Below are 7,921 nucleotides of genomic sequence, written 5' to 3'. Positions count from 1 at the left end.
GTAGCGGTATCGTCACAGACGGTGTGCGACAGAGGGTCTCACGTAGTAACAGAGAGAGGTACCAAAATCCAAATACATTATAAATGCTCTTTTATTATAAGTTGCGCCATAAAGAAAAAAAAACTTTTCCTCTAGAGGGAAACCAAGAGAAAGAGGCAGCGAGAAAATGCCAGTGGCTAGACCAGAGTCATCTGATTCAAGGACAAGGATCATCGCTCACGTTGACTTGGATTGCTTCTACGTCCAAGGTTTTCTATTCGTTTATTTATTAAAATAGACCCTCTCTCTCTCTCTCTCTCTCTCTCTCTCTCTCTCTCACTCACTCACTCACTCACTTTCTGCATATGTATTCATTGAATTATGTGATGTTTGTGCCTACCTGTGATTTGCCATTGTTAATTTTTTTTTTAATGTTTTGGAAACTGGGTCATGCTTAGAATTTCCGAAATGAACCCTTGCAATGCACAATTGGATTTTGCTTTTACTCTGTATAGGGTATCATGTTGCTAAATGGAGATGTTTTTTTTTTTTTTTTGGAAATGCATCCCTTTTTGTTTAATTTTTTCTCTTTTTTAAAAAAATGTAGTGGAGCAGCGTAAGCAGCCCGAGTTGCGGGGCTTACCTACAGCTGTGGTGCAGTACAATGAGTGGAAAGGTGGGGCTTTGATTGCAGTTAGTTACGAGGCTCGTAAACTTGGAGTCAGTCGGTAATTATAATCTTCCAGTTTTACTGTTTTCGTTGTTGACTAGTCATTTCGAGGATGACTGCATAAGAATCTGATATAATGGATTGATTTTAGTCACATGAGAGGTAACGATGCAAAAGAAGTTTGCCCACAAATTCACCTGGTTCAAGTACCTGTAGCTAGAGGTAAAGCTGACCTGAACACTTACCGCAATGCAGGTTCTGAGGTAATGTGGGATTTTGCTTTCTTATTTGTGCGAAGATTGAAGATTATAACATGCATTTATGATGTGCTATTGATGGATTTTTATTGAATCCTGCAGGTGGTGTCTATTCTGGCAAGAAAGGGTCGATGTGAGAGGGCTTCAATTGATGAAGTTTATCTTGACCTTACTGATTCAGCGGAGGCTATGCTGAGAGAAACTCCTCCAGAGAGCTTGGAATCAATAAATGAGGAAGCTCGCAAATCACATATTTTGGGGCTTAAAAGTGAGGTATGAGTCAATCCTTTAGTATCCTTTTCCATTATGTTATGGTAGGTAATTTACATGTAAGTTTGAAAGTTGATTTATGAGGCAAGTACCAATTCTTACTGTTTGGGAAAAAACAGTTTTTGGAAATTTGAAGATGGCATACTGGGTCTTCTGTTAGCTTTATCTTCTTCAATGGGTCTTCTGTTAGCTTTATCTTCTTCAAAAAGCTTAAAATTGTCGTTCTCCGATGCCCTTTTAACATCAATTCTGCACTCTAGCGTACAATGTTTTGTACTTCTGAATGACTGAATCTCTGTGTTTGCTTGAATGGGCCACCACCCTCCATTTGATATATAAAAATCTCAATATTTTAAGTCTGGAAAAGAATGTTTAACTTAGAACTCTGTTTTGGCTTACTATTCTTGTATTTTTAAGTCTCTCTCTCTCTGTCATCTTCTCATTTTCAATGATTAACTGTTATGCTGGATTTGAGATTGAGATCAGGATGCAAATGAAGCCCAAGAAAATGTGAGCAAGTGGTTACGTAGGAGTGATGCCAATCACCAAGACAAGTTACTAGCTTGTGGGGCCCTCATTGTGGCAGAACTTAGGATGGAAGTCTTAAAGGAAACCCAATTTACATGTTCTGCTGGCATTGCTCATAACAAGGTTGAAAAATGCTGATTTTATAATGTTATTTTTGTTTTCTTGTATATTGAATGTGATCTTGCATTCATTCATTATATTTATGAATGAGTGGAATGTGATGTCTATGGTTTTTATATAAAATTTTTGTAGATGCTAGCCAAACTTGTAAGTGGCATGAACAAACCTGCGCAACAAACTGTTGTTCCCTCCTCATCTGTAAAAGGATTGCTCGAATCATTGCCAATAAAGAAAATGTAAGGCTTTTTTGTTCCATTTATTTTCAAATTATGACAGGCTTCCTATTTGTGTTCTATTATTCTTCTTGAACTTTTTAGATTAAAATATAATAATTTTTTTTGCTATAGGAAACAGCTTGGAGGGAAGCTGGGGACTTTCATTACAGACTGACCTGGGTGTGAACACTGTTGGAGACCTCCTGCAGTTTTCAGAGGAAAAGCTACAGGAAGGTTTTGGCATAAATACAGGGTAAATATAGATTAAAATACAAGGAATACGGAAGCTTTAATTTCTTAGATTGAAGAACTATTCTGTTGAAAAGCTTTCTATGGTATTTGCACACAAATTTGAAAATGGTTAAAATCCTGCAATGATTGTTGCTTCCAGAAGGCTTAAAATGTGTTTCTATTCCCAAATCTATACTGTATCATTTTTTAGCTTCAAACATGTAATTTTCAAATATTGTTGTCCTCCCAGTGTTCTAAACCTGTTTGTTTTTGTTGGCCATCCATGTCTTATATGGTTTGTTATTCTTGATGTTGGATCAATCTTGTGGAAATATCCTTAAGCTTTATATATAACAGCTTGTTCCCATTAATATTTTTTTCAAACAATTGCAAGACACTGCTGCTAATTCTTTTTTCTTTTTTTTCACATGAACACCAGTACATGGTTGTGGAACATTGCGAGAGGAATCAATGGGGAAGAAGTTCAGGGCCGCCTTCTCCCTAAGAGCCATGGTGCTGGGAAGTCATTTCCTGGTCCTCGTGCTTTGAAGACAATTGCTTCCGTATGAGTTTATTCTTAACCAAATGAAACAATTTTGTGCATGATGCTGCATGTTGTTGATCATCTCTGTGAGCTCATTGGCCCAGTGTCTCACATATATTTCATGAAGATTTCTCTGTTCTATGAAGAGAAGACAGGATAACAGGAAAAGTTGTTTGCCACTTATGTGTCTCTAATGAGACATACTTTTTCAACAAAGTGCACAAAATTTCTGGTGCTATGAAATCATAATTGTGTCAAACAATAACACTTATTTAGAAAGGAAGCTTATTCTCTTCATTTGATTTTTTAAATACTGACTCTTTGGGATCTGCATAATCTAATTCTAATTGATAGTTGTTTTGTTTTATTCCAGTTAAGTATTTTTCAACGCACTAAGCTTAACAAAGAAGGTAATCCAATTAAATATCTATCATTTCCTTGCTTGAATATCTCAGGTTCAACACTGGCTGAATCAACTTTGTGATGAGCTTAATGAACGTATTTGCTGTGATTTGGACCAAAACAAGCGAATTGCACACACTTTTACTGTTTATGCTAGCGCATACAAGGTGCTTATTTCCTTTCTGATCTGTTTGCCAACTATCTTGTCTATTATGTGCAAAAGTTACCATGTTTTTTTCCTTAAATGTGATTACCTGCAGTCTGGCGACTCGGAATCATATAAAAAGTTCCCTTCAAAATCTTGTCCATTGAGATATGGGACTGCCAAGATTCAAGAGGATGCATTTAATCTATTTCAAGCTGGATTACGTGAATATATAGGTTCACACGGAGTCAAAACACTAGGTCATCATCACAACGGATGGGGAATAACTTCTCTTTCTGTTTCAGCAAGTAAAATTGTTGCTATACCATCTGTAAGTTTGATGTTTATTTGTCTCTAAGCTTGATCTCATGTGTTTTCTGTACATCTAAAAGCAATTTTTGGTTTTTCTTTTTAAAAATCCATTCAAGGAATTTATCCTCTTAAAATCAAATCATGCAAAGAGGCTTCCTATGCTAGGAAAAGAATCTTTTCTGGAGTTTTCATACAATGGTTCCATGTTCTGTTTCTCCTTTCATTTTTATCCGTGCAATGTAATATGTATCCTTTGTGCATATACTATAATTTGCTGCTAGATGATTATTAATCAGAGAGTGAGTTAGAGACTTTGTTTAAGAAAAAAAGAGAATATTTGAAGCATCTGTTTAGATAAGAAAATTGAGATCTTTGAAATTCTGTAGGATCCAGTCAGTTTTCTTTATTTGGATGACTTTGCAAACAGTTTAATTTAATCAAGCAACATTATGGTTGAGACTCATAGAACTATCTAGTGGAAAAGGCATGAAAAAAATAAAGTCTGTGCTGCAGTGGACATGGTGGTGGTGGAAGGGATGGCTGTAGCAGGGGGTGATTTATCAGTTAATGGGGTTGGCTGGTTGCGCAATGGGTAGTAAAACCGATGTGTAAAGTTATCGTTGGTGCCGCATTGATAGTGGTAACTGTCGTTGTTGTTGGTGGTGTAATGTTGCAATATGGTGGTAGAAAATACTGAAGACGTTAATGACTGTATAATATAATAAATTCAGCATTACTGGAGGAAAGTGCTTCATAATTATAGCTTGGCAACTTTTAAATGAACTTTTAAGTCTCATTCTTACAAGGAATTTAAGGGTGAGAGTTGGTTACACTTCTCTTAAATTCATTAGTTAATCTAATAGAGAATTTTTTGTTGGGAATTCCCAACCTCATCCTTGCTTCTCTGTTGTTCCTTCAACTATGTCATCCAAAAGCAACCTTAAGTAAATGGATTAACTCATTAATACTCTTCATCTTTTAGGGAACAGGTTCGATCACAAAATACTTTCACGGACAGTATACGTCACCCTCTTCAAAAGAAACACAGGATAGCTTTGTCAAAGAAGCCATGCCATTATCACCGTCAGGTGATTTCAGCTTGACACATTTCAGTTGTGCCTCTTTTATATTCTTTCATTTTCTAATATTTCCCAAACAACTCAGGCAGTGAAAGCTATTCGGAGCTAGAACCAACTGATCAGCTGCAACCTGAGAATAACGTACCGTGTTTGGGTCTACAAGAACAGAAAAGAATTCCATGGAAAGATCAGGTTTTAGTGAAATTTATTTCTTTATGTAAAGAAAATAACTTTTAGAATTGCAATTGTAGATTTCTTAAACACAAGAATACTAATTTGATTTAGATATTTTTTTAGCAAATACTCTATTGTAAACTTTTGGTCTTTCTTGATTGTGATGAAGTGGAAATGATTAGCGCAGGAACCAATTTTGTACCGTTCATTTCCATGAAAGCTTTTTAATCCAATTTTGGTGTCTTCTATTTAATATTGATATGAACTTCATACTTATTGTGGCTCTTTAAATAGAAATTTATTATTTCCCTTTTATTTTAATGCTTTAGGCTTGGAATAAAAAGCATGTATTTACACATTTAATTTTGTAAATCTCTTTTCTTTGGCCTTAAATTTAACTATAGCTAGTGCAAAGTGAAGCCTTTCTGTTTTTATGTTATATTTTCCAATGTTACTTTCCAAAATACAACCCTTTGTTGTCTGGAATTGAACATCATGAAATACGGTTCCAACACCAATTCTATCCTTGAGAGAAGCTCCAGAGCCATCTACTATTTGACCAATTTAATTGAGATTGAAATGAGATAGCAAATAAATAGATAAGTTTTTGTATTGCTTATGTTGTTATTCTCTATGTTTATTTTTTGGCAGCATGATATTATTCACATACAATGCACTTACTATATGTACTTGAGAGCTTATACTTGGGCTAGGATGTTAATTCCTTGCATGCTCATTTTTGTAATTTGTTTCCCATGTATTATCCGAGTGCCTTCAATTACCATGATTCATACTGTGCTTCAATTATAAATGATTCATCTCTTTGCAGGATTCATCTTGTTCTTCAACAGTGCAGACAAAGGATGGTAGTGGCAAGGGAGCCTCACCATCAATACCTTCAGGTGTTGTATTCAAGTATTGCTCTTCCTAGTATACTAATGCTTTTGAATTTCCTTTTCCCGTTGTGATCAATCTGGTGTTTGTCTAGGAAGTGGATGTTGCTCACTTGTAAACCAAATCGACTCTCAGGGAGCTTCCAGGGTTGATTCTACCATGCCAACTTTGGAACGACATAAAAGGAAAATAAAACCTTCTGATAAGGTACATGTTTTCACTTTTCCTATCTCCTCACTGATTATTACCTATGAAAACATACAAAAAATTCAATGTAGTGATTATTGCTTTTTCATTGTTCCTCAAAACCACCACTAGCTTTTGCTGGTTGAAACTTTTTGCTTGTGGACAAAATGATCATTATCAATTTATTACAACAACAAAGCCTCAATCCCCAACTAGTCGGCATTGATTATATGATCATTTGCACCATTCAGCTCAATCGTAAACCAAATCTGCCTCAATATTGAAAGGTTTCAGATTCTTTGATGGCACTTCCATCCATGTTATCTTAGGTCTTTCACTTCCCTGTTTTCCATTACTATCAATTTATTCCCACAAAAAATTGATTGGATGTTATGGAAGCATGCGGATGTCAAATTTTTGTCTTTAATAAACTATATATATATATTTTTAAATGAACAAGCCTTTAATTTCAGGCCTTTGTTTGGTGCAGTGTTAAAAGTTAGCAGCTTACAACTAGAAAGTTGTGTTCTACTTTTAACCTTATGCCTAAATGCTGAAGGGCAGGGTAGATAATCCCCTTTTATTTAGCCAGGATGTAAAGTCCAAATTGTAAATTAAGTTTGTGATGGACAGTTTCTTTTAGTGTTATCCTTTACTTCCATGATTGGTTTTGTTTAAAAACTTCTTTGTTTCTGAATTTAAAACAGAATAAATAATTATAGACAAAGTGGAATTAAGTCACAAAAAAGAAAGAAAGAAAGAAAAGATTAATTTTGATCTTCTTAATAGGGTGCTAAATAACAATCTTGTGGAGAAAAGAAAGTTTGGTGCTGCTAATAATAATCTCATCTGACGCCATCTCATTCAGCTGTGAATTATTGTTACATTTGATTTGTTTTTTAGAGTTGATTGGATGACTTGGTGGGATAAGAATATGTTATTATAGCCTTGCTGCTCAAGTGTATACTGTAAGAATTGGCAGTTGGATCTGGGCCATATGATTCACTCCATAGTTAAACTTGCACAAGACTAGCCTGTGCTTGCAAAATAGGTGCATATGCATTTTCTCCGGGTTTTTTTTTTTTTTTTTGCCTATCATATTTCCCAGTCAGGGTTTCCCCCCTTTAGCTTGCCTTTTTATTGTTTTGGAGCAGGGAACAATTTTGAAATTCTTGAAGAGCTACAATCTCTCGTGCTCCACACCGATGCAGGAGAATGTTGAAATGGTTAAAGGTACTAAAACGTGATCTTGGTGTCCTACTTTTACTTTCCATATTAAGGCACTCTTATCGATAGTTCCATTTTCTAGGCTCTCAATCTCCAAGTTGCAGCAGCTTGGAAGTGAATCAAGCTGAGCTGCCAAGACGGAGTCTTGCAGAATGTAGTACGAATGATGGCAGCTATAATTTGGATCAAAATGCACAAAGGGCATGGAATTACAAGATCGACGAGATTGATCACTCTATTGTTGATGAGTTGCCATCAGAAATCCAAGATGAAATTCGGGTCTGGCTCCAGGCTCGTCAGCAACCTGGTATGGTTAAACGTCCTAGTATAATTAAACGAGGTTCTATTGCCCATTATTTCTCCCCAGACAGAAATACATAGCACAGCCTCAGGCGGCATCGTCCTGTATATAGGTGTTATGTATGATTTACGCATTATATTATAATTAAAAACAAAAAAAGCATCATTAACCCTGATTCAAAGCATGTGTAATGGCAATCACATTGATTCGAGATTAATTGCAAGATAGCCTTTAGTTAGAGCTGACGCTTAAGTTTCTGGACGTAAATTATCCCGATTCAGATCAAGTGATTTTTGTATTTGCCCACTTGCTTGGAAGACTTGTGGATTATGTAGCTTGTATGTATTTACATAGAAAAGAAATAAAATCTCTTTTTGTTGTTAATTA

General features: G+C 35.6%; 1 pseudogene; it reads left to right on the top strand.

Annotated features, from left to right (window-relative positions):
- LOC118061335 (DNA polymerase eta-like) lies at nucleotides 1-7,921 on the top strand (annotated as a pseudogene).

Source organism: Populus alba, chromosome 3 (assembly GCF_005239225.2).
Source record: "Populus alba chromosome 3, ASM523922v2, whole genome shotgun sequence".
NCBI lineage: Eukaryota > Viridiplantae > Streptophyta > Magnoliopsida > Malpighiales > Salicaceae > Populus > Populus alba.
The sequence above is the reverse complement of the archived record's forward strand: the minus strand, read 5'-3'. Positions and strand labels throughout refer to the sequence as shown.